At 33.2% G+C, this 23,291-nt stretch overlaps 1 long non-coding RNA gene across 2 annotated transcripts; it reads left to right on the forward strand.

Annotated features, from left to right (window-relative positions):
* Window positions 1–4,815: 4,815 nt before the first annotated feature.
* LOC114292465 (uncharacterized) lies at window positions 4,816–7,710 on the forward strand. 2 transcript variants are annotated; one of them, XR_014337660.1, is made up of 2 exons: window positions 4,816–5,256; window positions 7,272–7,710. It is a non-coding gene; the product is annotated as an uncharacterized LOC114292465 (long non-coding RNA). The 2 variants fall into 2 exon arrangements; XR_003639714.2 differs by having other exon boundaries at window positions 4,816–5,252.
* Window positions 7,711–23,291: the final 15,581 nt, after the last annotated feature.

Here is a 23,291-nt window from a genome sequence, read left to right on the forward strand (position 1 = left end):
ACTATTTAAAGAGCTTCTAACGTTCTTCAAATGTAGCTAATCTTGAATTTTTTTGCTAAAATAATCATTGCAATTACTGGCCGGTTTAAGTGACTGAAACATGATGATACTTGCTATAATAGCTAACATATCTCATTTAAAGAGTCACTTGGAGATATTAATAAAAATATTTTTATTTGGTTTTAATTAAATGAAGAGATCAATTTTGTTGATTATATCGGTTACATTTGCTTCTTGAAAAAGAAAATTTTCAAAGTTAATCAAATCTTTCCTTTCAATTAATTATGTTAAACTGAAAAAGAAATGATAGATAAGATAGATTATATAACCTTAATTAGTAAAATCACAACTAAACAAGTGAGAAGAGCAATATATAAGGGGATATTTATTCATAAATTCCTCTTCATCTACTTACATTCCACTGTCAAATTATTTTCTTATGTTCCAATAAGTTCTATGGGTGATATAATTATCAAAATACACCTAATTATAATAAGATGAAGTGCGCATTAATGTTCACATTGATAGTGTGAATGTTCTATGATGTGAATATTCACATTGTCAAATTTATTTAATGTAAACATTCACAATATCAAATTTATTTATTTATTTTTATTTTATAAAATTACATATTCAAGTGAGATCTTATTTGATAGATCTCATTAATTAGATTTCAAAAATATATATTTCATTAAAAAAAAATGTACAACAAAAATTATGAATTTTTAAAGTTTAATATATATAAAAAGTACAAAATATTCCAAAATACTGCACACTTAGTTGCTAAGGGTTCAAAAGATATTTGTAACGACAAAATTATTCATAAAATTCCTTAAATATAATAGTTAGGATTTGGTGGATCAAAATAATAAGATTTGTTGGAATACAAGTGTTGATGACCATAGGGGCTGATGTCGGCTGTACAACCTAATTCTGTACCATGATCCTCATCATGGCTTACAACTCTACAACCTTGCTGGATGGTTCCTTCATATCAACGTCTCGTCGTAGACGCTATCTTTCCAAATTTGGAGATTGTTCTCATTGTAGTACTCTTCTCGGAGGCGCTCTTGTGCCCTTTTGTTGCCCCTTCTCTGACTGTTCTCCAAGGTTGCTATGTTTTCCTCTGCCCGATTCTCTTCGCCAATCTGCTCGTCAATCACATTAAGGTTGACCCGCGTTCCATTCTCACTATACAAGTCGTTTCCAAGCCGCTGATCTCGCACAATGTTAGTCATCTATTTTGACTAAATTCTCACAGACGACGCAAAATTGTGAGTATTGAAATATGACCTCACAACCAGATCAGATCTCTAACCTGAGATTCTGGGAACTAAGTCGTATAGCACGTGCAAGAATAGAGAAGTCTAACACCTACACATAGAAAGACAATAAGACCGGTGGCTCGTTCGTCTAGGAGCACTCTGATGATTAAGTCAATAATTTATCTCCCAAAAATATCAGCTAAACAAATCACCCTCCAGTAAAAGCGCACCTTAGACCCACAGTTGTGCCTTTTTTATATAATGATTAGTGTCCACTTTCCTCTTGAAGCCTTACTTCATAGAATTCTATCCATTTCAAGGATAACACTTATCTAGGACTTCTCTAATTCAGAATAAGAAACTCTCTCAAAAGTCATTATTTACCCAAATCGAGAGTTCGTCATTATGTAGGACTCTTGTCCTTTATCCAAATATTTTGGATTTAGGCGCTGTCCATTCACACCTCAGGAAACCAAAACTACCCACGTGGCACTTGGCTAACCACTTAGGCCACATGGACAACTCAAAATTATGTCCCCACACTAAGTTATGGTTTGGTAAAGTTTACAATTTTTTGTCGTCTATTTATAAAAAAAATATTAAATATATTTATATTTAGATAATAATGGAAACAAAATATATTTGGTACACATTTAAAATATATATATATATATATACTGAAACAAGTAAAAGAGGTGGCCAGCGGGAGGAGGTGCTTGTTGGTTGCGTAGAGGCGGTCATTAGAGGTTGTTGCTAACCATTGAAGGTGATTGGCAGTGGTCAAGGCTCAATAGTGAACTAAAAACATACATTTGGGCTTCGTTTAGGAAGTGGGTTGGCTTTTTGCCTTTTTGGCTATTTTAGTCTGGGGCTAAAAAGCCTAGTTTGAGAAGGATTTTTTGTTTTTTTGATTTTTTTGTGAGAGAAAGAATGTAATGATTATGGATTTGATGTGATATTTTGTCTTATTAGGCTAAAAAGTTTATTTTTTTTTTGTGGCTATTTTAGCCAAAAAAGCCACAAAACCTTATTCCCAAACATAGGCTGTCAATTGGATAGAAAATGAATAGGCAAGTGCAAATGTAATTTGTGTAGAGTGCATGTCCGTGAATTTGGCTCATTTTGGTAAGCAAACACCATGAGTACCAACATAGATGTGTGAAACAACCACTTTAAAAAAAATCGACATAGTAGGGGATGTGAAAAAATTGAAGACATGGGAAGGCGCACATATACCATTGGTTGATTTGAATGAAAGTGAATGGGATAGAGATTGGTACAAAATTCATGGGGTGCAAGTGGAATCTGTACGGGGTGCAAGTGTAATCTGTGTGCAGTGTAAGTATAGTCTGTTGGATAGGGGTGCAAGTGTTGGAACACCAAATAATTTGGCAATATCTACTTCTTGAGTATATATAGATCATAAGAGTTAAGACAAAGGAAGAAACACATGACAAAAAATGAAAATGTTAAGGCTCTGTTTGGTAAACCTCTCAAATTATAGTTACATTCATTGATTTGAGTGTGGTATTTGTTTTGAGCTTTCAAATTATAATTCTTTTTCAAAACTCAGTTCAAAACATAATCATTACTTTTCAAAACTCATAACTAAATATATAACTCAAAACTCTTTTCAAAACTCAATTCAAATTAATATTTTAATTTTTTAAATATTTTAATATTTAAATATGTTACGATTTTTTTAATTTTTTGAATATTTTTAAATATTTTAATTTTTAAATATTACGATTTTAATTTTTAAAATTTTAAAATATTATATAAAAATAAATTCAAACTCTATTTTATAAAAATATTTTTAAATATTTTAATTTTTTTGTTATGTATTTGGTTACGATTTGAGTGTAAAGTTGTGAAAGTAGTATAGAGTTTCGAGGTGTGTATTTGGTTATGAGTTTTAAAAATAATTTCTTAATTGAGTTTTGTTTTATGTGTTTAGTTACGATTTGAGTATAGAGTTGTTTTTAAATTTAAAATATTAAAATTTTAAATTATTTAAATTTTTTGAATATTTAAATTATTTAAATTTTTATGATTTAAATTTTTTGAATATTTATTTAAATTTTTTACTTATTAAATTTTTTAGATTATTTAAATTATTCAAATATTTATGATTTAAATTTTTTGAATATTTATTTTGAAAAAAAAATTATTTCCTTCGTAGTATTTTCAATTAAAAAAATTGATTAATGTTATTCTCTGTTAATAATAAATTTTTTTAATTGAATTTTAAAAAGAGTTTGGTTATGAGTGTTGATCAGAATTTTCAATAATGTGAAAGTAGTGTGTTTTGTTATGAGTTATAACAACTTGAATTAAGTTTTGTAAACCCTTTCCAAAACTCATAACCAAACAAAATTTCTTACTTCACATGTCAAATCAAACTTTCAAAACTCAATTTCACATTCAATTCAAAACTCAATTCAACACTCTATTCAAAAATCATAACCAAACAAATTTTCTACACTCAAATCATAATTTCAAAACACACAAACTCAAAATACAACTCATGTTCTCAAATTATAGTTAGAAAGTCTGACCAAACGGAGCCTTACTAATTGGATAGAACTTGAATAGGCAAGGCTATTTGATGGGGGTTGCGTGTGCATTGATTTGGCCAGTAATAGGTATGCATATACCATAAACACTAACATGCAATAATACACCCCCTTTCTTTTGATGTACCATGTGTCGATTATGACTTTATGTGTCCTGGGTTATGAGTTAAGTGGTGTGTAATTTGATTCATTGTGGTTGTGGCTTCTTTTTTTTTTCATTATGACCATTGTTATTTTGGTTACGACTTTGGTCATATCTCCGTTGACAATTTAGTTATATTTCATCGTGGTGGTGGTATAGTTATCCTTGAAGGTGGTTGTAGTGGTATGAAAACCACAAAACATAGCCCAAAAATATACATTATTATAGAATTTCTCAACAAAATAATAATAATAATAATAAAGTTGAAAGATAAGCTCCAAACTCAAGCTAATGCAAAAATTCTGAAGATATAATTTCATAAATTACTGAATAAAAAATAACAAAATAGGAACACAATTTTGTAAGATTTAGTAAACAAACTGATACAAAAATTGAAATACATATGTAACAAATTTTTCCAATCATGTTTACTAGTATTGTCTATCCCAAGAAACCCTTGGCGCAACAGTATTGTAAAAACTTGAAACTGTAGGGAAAATATCACTTATTCATAGCCAAATTCAGTACTGACAAAGTATCCAATTTCCAAAATTTTGGATGAGATCTCAGTACAAAAAATTTTGAAATCTAACAAAAGGGAAATGAAAAAATTGGATGGAAATGCAATGGGTATAGATATTGGTACAAATTTCATGAGGCGCAAGTGTAATCCGTGAGGGGTTCAAGTGTACTCTGTAAGGGGTGCAAGTGTTGATGATTTTTCGTTCAGACACTTCATTAAGAAAAATGTTAGAGACCTCAAAAGTTTTATCAAATTTTTTACTAAATGCCTCACGTGAATGTGGGTCCCACAACCATGTGAGACATTTGGTGAAAAATTTGATAATTTTTTTAGAGTTTCTAGCATTACTCTTTCATTAAACAACAAATGAGCATACAAAAATGATACAAACAACACCCGTAATCTGGACTACAAAATTGATATTTTCTCCATTTGGAAGACTTAAACTTTCATATTAGTTATTGATTAACCTCTTGCAACACCATTAAAAATAATTTTTTTAAGTCATTTTTCGAAGATGTCTAACATGCCTATTTTTTAAAACTCGCTTTTTGGAAGAATCAATCAATGTCATTGTTCAAACAAATAAGGGAGAATTACTGCCCAGTGGGGGCAGTAAACAAAACTTAAAAATTAGTGGGGGATTTCTACAAATTATATTAGCAATGGAGAGTGAAATTTATATCACCAACTCATGGAATCTTGAGGGAAAATGATCGATTTACCCTTCTAGGGAAAACGACATCGTTTGTATCTCTTATAACAAACCTTAATCTCTCTCTTATTTTTTCTTCTGTATATATGTATGCATTTTTTTTTTTTCAAACAATGATATTGTATGTGTGTTGTATGTATTTTTTCCCCCTATGATGTTGTAAATGTTACTATATGATTTTTATTAATCTCTACACCCCACATATACTACACTTGTACCCCCACAGACTACACTTGCACCCTGTGAATTTTTATTAATCTCTATCTCAATTGACTTTCATTCAAAACAATCGTGATTTGTGTGATTGAACATTTACATGTTTGCAATTTGAAGAAATGGTACAAATTGATTTATGTTTGAATCCTTGCATGCTAAGTGTTTGTTAAAATGCATAGAAGAGAATTAATTTTTGTTGTGGGATCTTTGTGTATGAACTTGTTAGGTATTTGTGTTGTGCCCTTTTAAGTGTTTAATGAAATGCCTATGACAATGTACTTTGTTGGAATTGGGTCATTATGTAATCTATGTACACCTAAGATTGGAAGTAATGTTGTGTTAAAGTATTTTGTTTACTTTGGCCACTCAAGCAATTCCCTAGCCTATTGGGAAAGAGTCTTTGTACCTCATTATTAGGAAATTATAAGCTCGATTTTCTTCAGTTATTAATTTTTTTTATTATATTTATTTGGAGTCTTTCTTATGCGGTGATTGGGCTTGTACTTTGTAATATATTTGTGATAATGTGTTCTGAACTCTCCTTTGAAAGTTACAACCTTTTGATGAATGTATGTGAACATTTCTTTTGCTTCTATGGGTGGAATGTTTCTAAATGCAGGAAAAAAAAAAAAAGATTTTAGCCTCTAATAATCACAATAATATATTTTTTTTTGAAGATTTTATTTGTTTGTCATGGTCTAGGAAGTGAACAATGCCAAATTATTTAGTGTTCTAACACTTGCGCCCTACACGGATTACACTTGCATCCCACACACAGATTACACTTACACCCCATGAAATTTTTACCAATCTCTATCCCATTGATTTTCCATCAACTAATTTCATTCAAAACAATCTGTGCCTGCCTATGTTTTTATTTTTTTTATGTCTCCTATTATTATGTTAGTATTGTACTTGTGTATTTCATTCCTCATACATCACTCAGTATGAGGATTTTTTTTTTTTAATAAAAAAATTGGTTGTTTTATATGTGCACGTTATTGGTCATACTGTTCGCATACCTATTACTTGCCAAATTCATGGATGTGCAGCCTTCACAAATTACACTTGCATCCCATCTTGAAAAAATTTGTCTGTTCAATTTCTATCCAATTGACTACGGAGTTTGTGTTTTCATTTCACTACAATTGCCATGGTGTTTCTTCTATTATCTTAATTGCCATGGTCTATGCATACCTAGGAAGTGGACAACACCAAGTTATTTGGTGATTTAACACTTGCATCCCACACAAATTATACTTATACCCTGTAAATTTTTTACCAATCTCCATCCTATTAACTTTGCGTCAACTAATTTCATTCAAGACAACCTATGCATGCCCATGTCTTCATTTTTTTTTTCAAGTCCCCTATTATCTTGTCAACGTGGTGATAGTTTTTATTTATAAAATTGTTACTGGCACAACATTCTTATGATATTTTTTTTTGTATGGATAGAGTTTTCCTTAATATAGTATGTTGAAAGAAGTTCTTATTTATCAAAAAAGTGTTAGATTATTAGTCACCAACCCAAAATCAATTGAAAATAGATGGAGGGGCTTCTAGATTATATGAATTGTACTTGGATGACTTAAAGAAATGAAGGAAGACAAGTCTCCAACGCTCCTATACATGTGACCCAACCACGTGTAGAAGTGAGAGAGAGGGAGAGAGATGAGCAATATTGCAAATTGATTTTGGATAGAATACCTCCAATAATTCTAATAAAAAGAATCCACTATGCATGTATGCCAAGTTAATTTGGATCTCTCATGAATGCACTCACTTTATTATCTTCATGGTATAGAACTTGTTTGTTTTGTTCCCTTTGCAGGTGGTCAATAGTAGCAACTCAATTACCAGGAACTACTGAATGATATCAAGAATTACTGGAACACCAAGTTCAAGAAGAAACTCATGAAGATTGGAATTGGGATTGCCCCTTCTTTCTCTCACAATTAAAGAAGAGTTCATCATCACCAACCCACAAGCTACCCATTCATTTCACTTCTTCATCACGTTTCAACATCATCACCATGCTCTCCACTTTCATCATCATCATCTCCGCTTTCAATTTATGGTTTTGTTAAGGACAAAATGAATTATTTATAGTTTCTCTCAATGCATTGACCACTTAAACATCTTTTGTTTGATTGGTTAGGAACATGGTATATTCCTTGAAAGGGGAATTAATTAATCTTATTCGTGATGTTTTATTGATCAATAATATTATAGTGTTCTTTGGTATACTCAATATTTATTCAGCTATGCGATACATGTCCATAAAAGAGTTTTGTATAAGTTTTAAGAAGAACTACTTGCTCTTAATCATGTATTTTTTTATGGAATGAAGTTCTTATCCATTGCGGGGAAGGGGGAAAAAATGTTTTTGACATTTTGCTCACCCCTTGGAACATTTATCATTGGGTTGCGGTAAGGTGGCCTAATTTAACATATAGGTGGCTGGCAATGGCCATTAAAGTCTAAGTAGTATATTAGATATACGCTACTCCCTAAGGGCCTATTGTTCCACTTGATGGACTAATGGTACCCAAGCTTCAATGCACAACATTTTAAAGCAGATAGTAACCATAAAAAAGAATATAAAAGAGCTCTGTCAATCCAATCTGTCAATAAATCAGGGAATATAAGTCAAAATGCATTATCTGCTAGGTGGAGTTATCATTTTGAATTTAGAGAGAGAGAGAGATAAGCTAAGAAGCATGGACACGGACACGTGACACGACACGATTACGACACGGCACGCTGACCGTTAATTTTCAAAAAATGTAGGACACGACACGTGAGGGACACGCATGAAATATATAATTTTATATATTTATTATATGTTATATATATGAATATATCATTAAAAAGATAATAAAAAATACAATATGATACTAATTCCTATAAATTTATATATTTTTTGTTTTATTATTGTATCTTAAGTTGTTTTGTTCAAACTTATAATTAATTTCAAATATGTCTAATCGTTAGACACTTGTATTTAAGCGATGGACACGTATGTCCTTCAAGTGTCCAAAGAGTGTCCAAGTCTTTAAAAAAATTTAAAAAATAGGACACGTTTTGAAGAGTGTCGGACACGTGTCCTGAGAGTGTCCAAAGAGTATCGGTGTCCGACACAGATACGACACGAATACGTCACCTTCTTAGAAGTGTCCGTGCTTCTTAGGAGATAAGTGTATATAATATAAGCTACATTTTCTCTTCTTTTTTTGCTTTTTCTCTTTTCTTCACATTACATACAAACACAATCTCATTTCAATATTTTGTAAAATGTTTCAAGTTACATATTGCCTTTATTTTTAGATTCAAAATACAATTATATCTCTAACATACTTTTAAGGATATGAGAAATGAGAGTTGCTAAGTCCTAAAACAGACAAGTTCAAGAATTCTTTTAATTAAATAATGCATTTGCAATTCATTTCATCACTTGTGAGAGAGTAGGACATATAATATTCATTTTTATTATATTTTCATAAAAATAAAATATATTATGTGCTCATAATTAACATATGGAAAAATGTTATTTAAAATGTTTCTTGCACCACATTAAGGATAAATTTCAGTCTATCAATTAGTACACAAAATCTATGAAGATGAACATGTAACTCATCATGCCATTACCATTCATGAATTGGCAAAAATGGGGGTAAAAAAAACAAATTAATTTAAGTGTATAATCTAATTCATTTCAAACCTCGCAATAAACCTTAGAATTAATATTTTGGGATCCCTGGTGGAAGGAACAATGAAGAATGATGGGTTGAATATTAACGTCAAGCATTTTGATGGATACAATTACACATATTTTGGTTTTATACACCATGAGAAAAACAATTTTATGTGCAAAATGCACAAATTAATGGTTGGAACATCTTGGTAACTTAAAAAGTCCCATTGCCAACAGACCTTCACTAGGAATGACAAGGTGGAGTGTTTCAGAAGCAGGAGGAACTCCCCAAAGTAGAGGCACGTAAATTGTCATGGTCAGTTTTTGTACAAACGGCCCTCACTTGCCTTTTCTGCAGCAACAATGTACAGAAACAAAGAATTGAACTTGAAACATGATATAATTAGATGTTCGAGGTAAGCTTCCTCAACTGACAAGATAAACCAAGAAAGGAAACTAAACATGTATACTGTCAAAAGACCTTTCTTTCAGAATTAACAAAAAAAACAAAAAAAATACAATAATGGGGCTTAGACCAAATTTTATGAACCTTACTAGAATTATTTTTAGGAACATGAGATATTAGACAACGAACTCCCATATCTGTGTAGTGAATTTCACATTATCACATATTAGGGGTGGGCGCAGATCTGTTGCGGTCATGAAACCTCCAATCCGCCATCTGTTCGCCAAATTGACGGATTGGAGAAAATCAATCCGCATCCGTCCGCCAATTCGGCGGATGCGGATTGAGCGGATTGGTGGATGGATACGAATCAGTTTGGCGGTTTAAAAGTTTACAAATTTTCAACATAATTCAATTGTGCACTTCCTCAAAAAAACAACCTGGGCATAATTCAAGTGTGCACTTCCTAAAAAAACAATCTGGGCAATGCAATATTCACATTTATGTTCCAGTGGGCATTTCTTAAACAACTTGGGCAATTCAATTGGTTTTTATTGGTTCCAGTAGGCATAATTCAATATCACCCAAAATATTGTGCATCCAGTGGGCATAAGTCATCTAAGTTACACATAAAACATAAGAAAAACATTGTGCATCCAAGTTCCAGTCATCCAAAACATTGTGCATCCAAACAATAGCATTACAGTCATCTAAAAAGAAGCAAAAAAGTCATTCATTTCGTTGAGCCAAACCATGAGCCATCTAAACCTGTATAACAAAAAATTAAAATTATTTAATAAGGAAAACACTAAAAAGTCTTAAATTTAAAAGAAGTAAACATATGTCAACAATATTTAACAAAGGGGAAGTATTTTACCAATGATATTAAACTTCAATAAAACGACTCTCCAGACTCGGGCTTGAACATGAACTTGATTCGGAAACTACACATAAAACATAACACAACAAAAACATGTGAAGTGAAGATAATGCATTTTGAATAATACAAAATAAATGAAATGGATAAAAATAAATAAATCATTGTATATATTACCCGAAACATATTGTTGTTCAAATTCTTCAACATCCTCCATTGCTTGTCGAAGGCATATTGGAATGTTATTTCGAAGCCAATTTTGTGTACAAACAAGAACCTCCACCATCTTGGGAGCAAGTGAACTACGGAATGGATCAAGTATACGACCTCCTGTACTAAAAGCCGACTCGGAAGCAACAGTGGAAACAGGCATTGCCAACACATCTCGTGCTATAAGTGATAATACTCTATACTTTGTTGCATTAACCTTCCACCACTCCAAGATATCAAATTGAGTATTCTTCCCACCTTTCTCAATATCACCCAAGTACTTGTCCAATTCCGACGTACTCCCACTACTAGAAATTTGCCCCTCCAAAAATGAGTTAAATTGAGAGTTCACAATAGAGTGTGGGTCATTTTCATCGACCACCATATCTACTATTTCATTTACATTGGAGGCATGCACAATTGTTGAATCAAGTGTGGCATAATAATCATACAATTGACTCAAACAATTTTTCACCTTGTCTAACATTTCTTTCACTTTCACCACATCTCCACCAAAAATTGTTGGAAAACAAAATTCCAAGTATGCCATTTTTTTTCGAGGATCAAGCACAACTGCAACATACAAAAGGAGATTGATTTTATCCCCATTTCCCCAATACTTGTCAAACTTCTCTTTCATTTTCTTTGCCATTGAAGACAAAATAGGATCATTGTCTTTGATTAATTGCCCAATCATATTTTCAATGACAAAAATTTCAGTGTAGAATGTGTTTGAAGTAACAAATAAAGACCCAGAAAATCTCTTTGTTGCATTGTAGAACATTCTAAGAAATTTCAAAAACACCCTACAATTATCCCAATCCTCGGTTGTAGGCATCTCTCTCCTCTCACTCTCACCCCCTTCATTATCCAAAAAGTAGTGTTTATAATTGTAGTCCTCGTCACCCATTCTTTGAAAAACACTCTCAAATTTTTCCGCCGCCTCCAACATAAGATATGTGGAATTCCATCGTGTTGGCACATCTAGGCACAAGAGACTCTTACTCTCAATTTTTAAACTTTTCACATACTTTTCAAAAGTGTCAAGGCGGTTTGGAGAAGACCTCACATACCTCACTGCATGCCTCACATTCGCTATACAAGACTCAAGATCCTTCAATCCATCACTAACAATGAGATTTAGAATATGCGCACAACAACGCATATGTAAAAATTCATGGCCCAAGATAGTTCCCTTCCATAATTTTGTGGTTCGTTTCAAGAATCTAATGGTTAGATTATTGGAACTCGCATTATCAACAGTTAATGTAAAAAGGCCATCAATGTCCCACTCTTTTAAGAGTGCCTCAATTTTTTTACCAAGAGTTTCTCCTTTGTGGTCTTCAACTTGACAAAAATTTATGATCCTCTTTTGTAACTTCCAATCATCATCAATGAAATGTGCAGTTAGACACATATAACACAAATTTTGTATGGAAGTCCATGTGTCTGTTGTAAAGCAAATTCTACGCCCCTTCACAATTTTCTTCAACCTCTCCCTTTCATTGGTGTATATGTCTACAATGTCCCTAGCAACGGTATATCGAGATGGGATCTTGAACTTGGGTTGCATGACATCACAAAACCTCTTAAAACCAACCCCGTCCACAAATCTAAAGGGCAATTCATCAATTACTATCATCTCGGCAAGATACCTCCTAGCAACTTCTATAGAAAATGACGTAGCCACAACATCAACAGCACCATCCCCACCAACTTCTCTAGGTTGAAATCCCAATATTTGTTGCCCATGAGTATCCCTATATGGATACTCTGTACAAATTTTCAAATGACTTAACAAATTACTTGTTCCATAGCGTGCCATATATTCTTCCTTACAATACTTGCACATAGCTCTATCTTTCCCATCAATACCCTTAATCTTTTCAAAATGATCCCAAGCTTTTGATGTTCTCCTACTACTACTAGTTTTGGCTAGGGGTGGTCTAGGAGGGGGAGCATTTGGTTGGGTAAAGGGGTCAATAGAAGATGATTCGGACTCAACATTAGGACTCACAAAAAATGTTTCTTCGCTTGGAGAATCCATGACCAAAAGATTATCAAATGTACTGCAAAAAACCAATAAAAAAATCATTTAAAATATGCTTGTCAAATCCATGCGTTGTTTTTCCCTATCATTTCAAACAAGATGACATACCCTCTGTGCATAAGCATTGATTCCAAACAATACATGAACAACTAAATCAGTTAATCATATATGAATTCATAAATCAGTTTAGTAGCATATCATATAAGAATTCATAAACACCAAATTGCTCAAATCAGGGGTTAGTTGACGTGAGGTATTCCAAATTCACCATACCAATAGCTCCAAACATACCTAAAGAATTCTGAACATAATTATGCACTAATCCACTTCACTATCATGGCCAAAGAACACTGCTTTTGGAAACAATTTTCCAATTACTTGTTTTATTATAATGATCCACATTGCCCGATTGCAAACATCATCATAAAACAAAATAAAAATCATAAACCCTTAAATGATCCCACTTGATTGTCACAAAACACATTTTAATATACAGATCTCCTCTCTCTCATATTCAATTACGGATCAAAATCAATTCCATTTCAAACAAGACCTCAACAATCATTCAAGCTTAAAAAAAGCTCACTAAAACACATGCAAAAAGCAGATATCAAACCATCAAAAACCATTAATCGCCAGCAATTAAAATGAGGCATTCCAAAAATGAAAGTATATAGTATTAGAAAAGACCTCAAACACAAGTTCATAAATCTGAAATTGAAGTGAGCTATTCCAAATTTCTTAGAGACCTCAAACAGACACCACCATTTGTTAGAAGAAGAGAAGAAGGGGAAAGAAGAAGAGAAAAAGAGAAGAGGAGAAGAAAAAAAGAGAAAAAGAGAAAAAGAGAAGAGAATACCTTAGTGTAGATCGTCGGTTGGCCGTTTAGTGTAGACCGTCAAACGATGGGTAGGGTTTTTTTTTGGGGGGCGGGGGGAGAGAGAGAGAGAGAGAGAGAGAGAGAGAGAGAGAATGCCTATGTGTGTTTTGTTGTGTTGTGTTGTGTTGTGTTTGTCTGTCGAACAAATTTAGGATAAAGTAAACTCAGGCCTTGTTTGGCATATACTAAAAAGACTAAAAAGTCAAAAAGTCACTATTCTATTTAAGTCACATCATTTTATTTAAGTCACATCACCCCTCTGCCACATCACTTCCAACCCAACCCATATTTCATAAAAAGTCAAAAAGTGCACTTATTTAGAGCATTCCAAACAACCCCTCGATCTTAGAAAGAAAATGGCTGAGCTGAGGCGTAAAAAAATATAATAAAAAAAAGGGGGGGCAGACATGGTCAGGTCGGGTTTGCTAGGTATATTGGCGGATCACCTGCAACTCGACCCGAATCCGCAAAAACATGAAATCTCGGCTCGCATCCGCCCGCCACGTGTCACGCATCCACCCAATTTTGGTTAGGTCAGGTTGGGTCGGGCGGATTTGGCGAGCCGGTGGATCCGCTGCACAACCCTATCACATAGACATACATGTAACTATTTTGAGTTTGTGTCTTTATTTATGAAATAACCAACACAATGAAAAAACAAAATATGGTAATATAGCAACTTCCACGACAAAAATATAATGCACTTAATATTCATGTGTCAGGCATAAGTGGACACATATGCTATGACAAAAGTGTCCACTGAAACTAATTGTCAGCAAAAAGACATTCTACATATTGTAACTGAACAAAGTACACAAGAAGCAGATGATAATGCCTAGGTATTATAGTAGAATTGATAAAAATTTCATGGAGTAGTCTATGTGGGGTGCAAGTGTAATCTGTATGGGGTGCAAGTATAGTCTGTCTGCGCTGCAAGTGTTAGAAAACTAAATAATTTGGTATTGACCACTTCGTGGGTATGCATACACCATAGCAATTAAGACAAGAGAATAAACACATGGCAATTGTAGTGAAATGGAAACATAAACTCCTTACTCAATTGAATAGGCAAGTTTCTTTATTTTTTATCTTTTATTTATTTATTTATAATACAAACGTAATTTGTGTAGTGTGCACATCCATGAATTTGGCTCCTTTTGGGCATGTACACACCATGACTACTAACATGCACATGCGAAACAACTAATTTTTATTTTTTATTTAAAAAAATCTCATATAAAACATACAAGTTCAACATTGACACAATAATAGGGGACAAGATAGAGATTGGTAAAAATTTCATGAGGTACAAGTGTAGTCTGTGTGGGGTGCAAGTGTAATTTGTGTGGGGTATAATAAGTATTAGAACACCAAATAATTTGACAATGTCCACTTACTGAGTAAGGGGATACCATCAACAAATTTATTGTTTGGATTTTTGAACCAAATGGGCATTGCATTTTTAAAGAACATGTTTTAAGATTCAAGACATGTAAATGACAAAGCACACTTGCTATGAACAGAACTCCAAACCCAGAACTACATAGTTCATCTAATAAGTAAACTCCACAACCAACACAAGTACTAAGTTTCAAACATATCAACAATTCGAATCTCGTCCTAGAGAGTCTATAACCCCAAACTTAAGTATATGGAGATGATCCATTAGGAAAGTAGGCACTCCACTATTAAAAGCTTGTGAGAACATACTCGACGACCAACCTTCAACCATAGTTCCACATATCTCACCGTAACCCATGTTTCCACTGCTAAACACATTATATATCCACATTAACACATAGCACATAAACATATAAACATATATTAACTTACAATTATGTTCTCATCCATCTTCACATGGAGGCAATTAATTAAATCATACATAATGATCCAATTCCAACGAAGTACATTGTTATAGCATTTCATCGAACACTTAAAGGGCACAACACAATTACCCAACAAGTTCATGTACAAGGATCCCACAATAACAATTAATTCTCTTCTATGCATTTTAACAAACACTTAGCATGCAAGGATTCAAACTTAAATCAATTTGTGTCATTTCTTCCAATTGCAAACACGTAAATATTCAATCAGATAAACTCAAGGTTGTTTTGAATGAAATGGTTTGAATGAAAGTCAATAGCATAGGGATTGGTACAAAATTCATGGGGTGCAACTGTAGTATGTGTGGGGTGCAAGTGTTAGAACATCAAATAATTTGACAATATCCACTTCCTGGTATGCATACACCATGACAATCAAAACAGAATAATAAATTTGCGAACCCACAATGTTCAATCAGAAAAACTCAAGAAGTAGCCCAAAATTTGTTATAGACCAACCTTTTCAAGATGTACATTCGAAAAATTATTCTATAAATCATATAGTTCAAGCATTCAGCATCATAGGGAAACCAAAAAAAAAATTGATACGACACACACATACATCAACGTTTGAAAAAATATAAACATATATAGAGAAGAAAATAAGAGAGAGATTATGGTTTGTAATGGGAGATACCTCTGTACCTCTGCCTTTAGGAAGTGAGATGGCAGTGAGGGATGAAAGGAGAAAACAGCGTCAGAGTGCGAGGGAGAGGCGGAGCAGAGAGAGAAAACCTGTTAATCTTGAAAAGGGTAGGGATGAGGACAACAATGTCGATTTCTCTGTAAGGGTTAATCGCTCATTCCACTCAAGATTCCATGAGTTGGTAATATAAATTTCACTCTCCACTGCTACTGTAATTTGTAAACATCCCCCACTGATTTGTAAGTTTTCTTCATTGTCCCCACTAGGCAGTAATTTTCCCTTTAAAATATTAGGGCAAATTACAAACATCTCTTCGAGGTTTGGTGAAAATACAAATTTCTCTTTGAGATTTGAAAAATTACATCCTGCCCCCTGAGATTTATATTTCTATAACAAATTGCCCCATGAGGTTTTTATTTTTATACAGATTTTTCCCCTAATTTTTCTTAATTTGTTATGAAAATTTGACCATCAGGGGATAATTTGTAATTTTTCAAACCTCAGAGAAAAATCTGTATTTTTATCAAATCTCGAGGGGGTGTTTGTAATTTGCTCAAAATATATTACATTCAATTGAAGAGGTTATTTATTTTCCCAACTTTAATTTATATTTAAAAAACAGAGAAACAAAATCACACATGGAGAATGGTCAAAATCGCCCTAAATAAGCCGCTGCATAACTTTTCACGTGCCACTTTTTTTTGTTATCGATTAGGGTATACACGGATCATATTAGTTTTTGATTTTAGAGTAAATTAAAATTTCATTTGTTTCTTACACTTCTATAAAAATTGAAATCTCTTATGAAAGAACTGAATCATAAAAATCGATTTGATTCAGGTGATGTTTGGTAAATATTTTGGACTAAAAAAACACAAAAGGACAAAAAAAATCAAAAAATCATAAAATGACAAAATAAGCAAAAAGACAAAAAAAAAAAAAAAAACACCATTCAAAAGTCAAAAAGCCAAACAAGAATACCAAACGACTAAAAAAGTCCCAGGCTAAAAAAGTCAAAAAAGTCAAAAAATCAACTAAGAAAGTCATTGCCAAACGAGCACTCAATTCGATTTAAAATTTTAAAAATTTTATGTAACAAAATGATATGTATTTTATGTTAGTAAAAAAATTAATAATAATTAGTTTGGTTAAGTTGGTTAGAGTTTATTAATTTCACAATGTTGGCTAGCATTCAAATCTTATAAGAAACATTTTATATTTTAATTTTTTTATAAAAATATAAAAAATAATAAACAAATATGTCACGGTCCGGTTCGGTTCAAAATCGTAACCAAAGCCTTGAAATTGAGAACCGGACCTATTTGAACGGTTCAACCATTTTCAAAACTAGAACTAGAATCGTAACTACAAAAATCAGACCAAATCGACAATTTGAATAAGATTGGATCGATTTACAGATTCCATTGGTTATTTTGAACACCTCTATCTATGATAATGACATTTCGTAATCCCTCCACTTAATTACTGCTTAGGGGTATAAATTTGGCCTACCGACCCCCAACCCACCCAAAGCCTATCCACAGCTCAGTGCGGCCAGGCCTCGGCCTAGTCAATATGGGCTGTCTATTTCAAAGCCCGGCCCATCAGCCCATTCAAGACCCGCATTGCCCGAGACCTAATGTCATTTTTTATAAATAAAAAATAAAAAAATAATCAAGCTCAGCCCATGCCCAAGCTTGAAGACCACCAGCCTACTCAAATACCCTTGGGCTTGAGTCGTAATTTTTCACAAGTAGACCGACCCGACCCCATTCTTTTACGGAACCCACATAGCTCGACAGTGGATCGAGCTAGGCCCGGTTGAGCCCGGCGAATTTACACGCTAGATACCATCTTCTTGGATCCCTGTATCTCTCTCTCTCTCTCTCTCTCTCATCAATCTGTCTCCATCACCTAATTTGGTTCTCTCTCTTATCAATTTGTCTTCAAAGAATCATATGATCATATCATGGAAGGTTTACTTAATTCCAAACTTGATTTTAGCTTGTTCTTACATCTGACTCCATAGGAAGCCATGCAGAAAGCTGAAGCAGTTGGCAATAAAGATTGCCCAGTGAAAATTAAAGTGGTAGCTCCTCCATCGTATGTTCTTAATATTTAGACACTTGACAAGGTAACAAAAATTCCTCTAGAAATTTCATTGTTTTTTTTATTTTATCTCGTATACTGTTGGACAATCTTCACTGTACTTAAATAAATTAATTTTGTTTTGGTATTAAACGACAAACAGAATACAAAAGAAAAATAGAAAAGAAGAGAGAATGTTTGATTACAAAAATCAAACAAATAAATAAAAACAGATTTTTATTTTGTTACAAAAACAAAATCAAAATCTGATTTAAATAAATAATAATAAAACAGAAAAAGAATTAACTTACTTGATTAATTTCTTGTATAATATTCTGATCAAGTCCAGTGTTAGACACTATGTCCTTCAGACAGATTCGTCTTCTCCACGGTGCTTTCAGAATATGGACGTTTATTTCATAGGATAAAATGATCAATCAACGAATAAATGCATCACTACAATTTATTCGCACAACGAACACACTAAGTATTTACATTCTTTCTCACAAAAATAAAATGCAGCATATATTTGTAGAAGGGAAGTACGAAAATTCTAAATGAAAACATCAAATAAGGGCTACCTATTTATAGATGTAGTGGTGGCTTTTCAATTTGAATTAAACAAGTGCAAAACCTATTTGAACAGGTATGATACCTATTCAATTTGAATAAACAGATACAAATCTGTTGGGTTTAAATTTTGAATAGATAAAAACTGTAGGGACCTATTTGGATGTAGGGAAAAATCGGAATTGATTATTTCCGAAATTAATTTGAATTCTGGACAGAAATTTTATTTTACCAAAAAATAAAATTAAATTCAAATGTTTTTGACTAGACAAGCCCAACCCAACCTTACACTACGCACCTAACCTAGCTCAGCCCAGCTTGACCGGACAGACCGCGGAACGCGTGGTGATTTTTGGGTCCAATGGGTCTAGCCCATTTTGCCTATAACCTCCATCTCTACAAAACTTGGGTGTCCATTGGGGCCTATCCCAAGTTCCAACTCCAAGCCTTATAAACCCATTCAAAAATTCCCACAAAATCAATGTGGGACAAGCCATTACACAAGCCTTAAGGAATTTCCACCAAAACTCCATTTCCATGGAGCTCACTTTGGCTTCAAATTCCCATTCACCCGATAATGGTTTTGAGCAACCAAATATATCATGTGAATCACAATGCGGCATAGAACGCGTTACCACTTTGACCCGCTAAATTTGGCACACGGGTCCCACCTAAAAATTAGACCAAAGTTAAGAAAAAATTCTATTTTTACCCAGATTTTTTCAAAACATTTCTAACATATACATCCCTTGTCTCTTTGTCTAGTGTCAATCTGAGTTTTTAAAGAGTCTTTAGTGATTTATTATTGTGCTAAGAAGCAAGGGTGCGGCTACGGGTACGGGTATAATACGGGTATGCTGATATGATAAATTTAAAAAAAAAAGTAAAGTACGGCAATTTTTATTTTTAAAATTTATAGTAAACATTTAGCATACAAATTAAAATTCAATAACATAATTAAAAGGAGAAATTACAAAAAAAAAAAAAAAAGTAAATTATTTTTCAACAATACCAATACTAAAGTAAATTGACGAGCTATTTTAATGTCATTAAAAAAAAATTAGAAAAGGGAATTTCATGCTAAAAACAAACTAACGCCAAAAATGAGCATTTTCATTCCCAATTTGATCACTGTCAATAGAAGGGACACTTGTAGAGGCACTTGCATTTGACCCTATACTTCCTGATGAACTCATATTCTTACAATATAAATTATATAACCATTTAACAAAATAATTTGTGAATTTTTTCACTTCATTGGAGTATATAATTTTTCAAATATTTATATAACAACTTTAGGCATGCAAGTTGCATGAAAAAAAGGCTTGCCAGTTGCTGAAATTCCAGTGGCTGTGGGTCATTCTAGTATAGTGGATCATTCTAACAATTTAAATAACAATTTTTTCACTTCTAGTGTCATTCTAGACTTGCAAGTTGCATGAAAAAAATATATACATATATCGGAGGGAAAAAAAATAAAGGAGAGTTCAAGAAAGAGGAAGAAGAATCGAATCAAAGAAAGAAAAAATAAAAAAAACGAAGGGAAAAAAAAAAGGATAGATTTGTTTGCTGCTTAAAACAAATTTGAAAAAAAGAAAGATAAAGGAAGAAGAATCAAAGAAAATGAACCAAAAAAACAGAGGATTGACTGTTCATTTGCCGCAAAAAAAGACAAAAAACATCTGGAAAAAAAAATGAAAGAAAGAGGAAGAAGAATCGAAGAAGAAGAGGAGGAAGAATCGAAGAACAACTCACTAGATTGTGTTCTTCGAAGGAGTGAATCAGCACCTTCTTGAAGCCGGTCGTTTTCTCTCTTCTTGAGCCGATTGTATTTCTTTGAAGGAGGTATTGAATAGAACAAGTAATCCTAATTTCATTTGTTTCATGTTTTAGTTATTACAAAAGAACCCTAAATTTTTTTAAATAGACCAAAACAATTGCTTCAGTACTCTTAAAATTGCAGAAAAATTTGTTTTTACCTCGATGTACCCATCGTGTACCTGGATTATACAGACCGTATAAAACGTACCCGGTGCGTATTCTCTGTACCCAGTACGCGTGTAGCCGTACCGATACGCGTTCCCATACCTAGTAAGTACCCGGTACGTGTACGGAAATATTTTTGGAGTACCTGTACTTCATAGTTATTATGTGATTGATGCTTGACAAAAATGTGAAGACTTATTTTACCAGACTTGGGATAGGAGGCAATTGTAAACAATTTTGACGATCTAATTTCTTATCTGATGCATATTGTTTTCACAAAAGGCAAGCCTGATTTTGCAACCATGCATCATGAATTTTTGAATTTCTATTGCTTAGCCCTGTTAGTAAGAAAAACACAAGCCCTGCCCTGACCGCCCATTTTTGTTTATGGGAAAACTAACACTATTTTTTATTTGTGATTTTATTTTAATGTGCTTTTGGAGAAATCTCAACTACTTTTTGTTAGGAAATATTACCATTAACAAATGTTCCTCAAACTAAATCCTTTAGATATATTGTCATCGTTCTAATATTTTATTTTTATTTTTGATCAACAATGACAAGATATTTCATTACAATGAAAAAAAGAGGTACAAAGAGAACAAAATGTCTTCTTATACAATGTGAATAACCACGATAAAACTTGTCAAACAAAAGAAATCAAGATTCACAAACAACTTTCTAATCTTTAGTGTTATGAAAGTAGTAAGAGAAGAGAAAAAAGAAACTCTATATTGAATGAATTAATCAAATACAAGAAGCCTATATTTATAGGCTGAGAAGAAACCTAGATAAGTGTAGAAAAGAAGATAGAGATACGTCAGAGATAGGTATAGAAAAAGAGATGAGATACAACTACAATACAGATAGATAAATATTAAATAATATATATATATATATATCTAACACCCTCCTCAAGCTCAAGGTGGTAAGTCAGATATCAACTTGAGCTTGGAGAGGAGATTAGAGAAGCGTCTTGGAAGATGAGCTTTGGTGAAGAGGTCGGCAGTCTGACCAGCAGAGGTAACAAAGAGAAAACGAACGAGGCCATTAGTAACATGCTGTCGTATGAAGTGGCAATCGATCTCAATATGGAGGCGCATGAGGGCGCGTGAAAGTTCCTATGGAGGCGAGTCTGGTGGTGTTGGCTTCGTCTTGAAGAGACGAAGGGGTTGGCATAGTCCAAACGTAGAAATACGGATGAACTAGATACGCACAAGCCAGCAGAAACAAACAAGGGATAGAAGCAATCTGCCAAAAAGAACGTGAGGAAAAAAAAAGGCTAGAAAAAAATCCTAGGCTCTGATACCATGTTATGAAAGTAGTGAGAGAAGAGAAAGAAGAAACTCTATATTGAATGAATTAATCACATACAAGAAGCCTGTATTATGTTATGAAAGTAGTGAGAGAAGAGAAAGAAGAAACTCTATATTGAATTAATTAATCAAATACAAGAAGCCTGTATTTATAGGCTGAGAAGAAACCTAGATAAGTGTAGAAAAGAAGATAGAGATACATCAGAGATAGGTATAGAAAAAGAGATGAGATACAACTACAATACAAATAGATAAATATTAAATAATATATCTATATCTAACACCCCCCTCAAGCTCAAGATGGTAAGTCATATATTAACTTGAGCTTGGAGAGGAGATTAGAGATGCGTCTTGGAAGATGAGCTTTGGTGAAGAGATCGGCAGTCTGATCAGCAAGATGAGATTTCGTGAAGAGGTCGGCAGTCTGATCAGCAGAAGTAACAAAGAGAAGATGAACAAGGCCATTAGTAACATGCTGTCACATGAAGTGGCAATCGATCTCAATATGGAGGCGCATGAGGGCTCGTGGAAGTTCCTATGGAGGCGAGTCTGGTGGCGTTGGCTTTGTCTTGAAGAGACGAAGGGGTTGGTATAGTCCAAACGTGGAAATACGGATGAACTAGATACGTACAAGCCAGCAGAAACAAACAAGGGACAGAAGCAATCTGCCAAAAAGAACGTGAGGAAAAAAAAAGGCTAGGAAAGAATCCTAGGCTCTGATACCATGTTATGAATGTAATGAGAGAAACGAAAGAATAAACTCTATATTGAATGAATTAATCAAATACAAGAAGCTTGTATTTATAGGCTGAGAAGAAACCTAGATAAGTGTAGAAAAGAAGATAGAGATACATCAGAGATAGGTATAGAAAAAGAGATGAGATACCACTACAATACAGATAGATAAATATTAAATAATATATATTTAACATTTAGAAATCAAAATAAGCGGAACCCTTTAAACAGAGAAGGGACGTGAGCCCCATGTTAATTGGCTGAATAACTTTGAAGTGTTTGAATGGTTACTGAATTTTCCTCACGTGAAAGAAAGGAAATGGATTTGATCATTGGAGCATTAAATAAAGTTACTATTACTCCATTGACTTTCCAAGACAAAAGCAGTAAATGAGGCATGGCATGGCTAGTGACAAGGTGAAGATTCAGCAGCCAACACATCCTAGTTTTTGTACTACAACTCTTTATTATGGAAAAGGTTGCAGATTGGTTTCAGACAAAAATCAA

Source organism: Camellia sinensis, chromosome 8 (genome assembly GCF_055761805.1).
Source record: "Camellia sinensis isolate YWXY chromosome 8, ASM5576180v1, whole genome shotgun sequence".
NCBI lineage: Eukaryota > Viridiplantae > Streptophyta > Magnoliopsida > Ericales > Theaceae > Camellia > Camellia sinensis.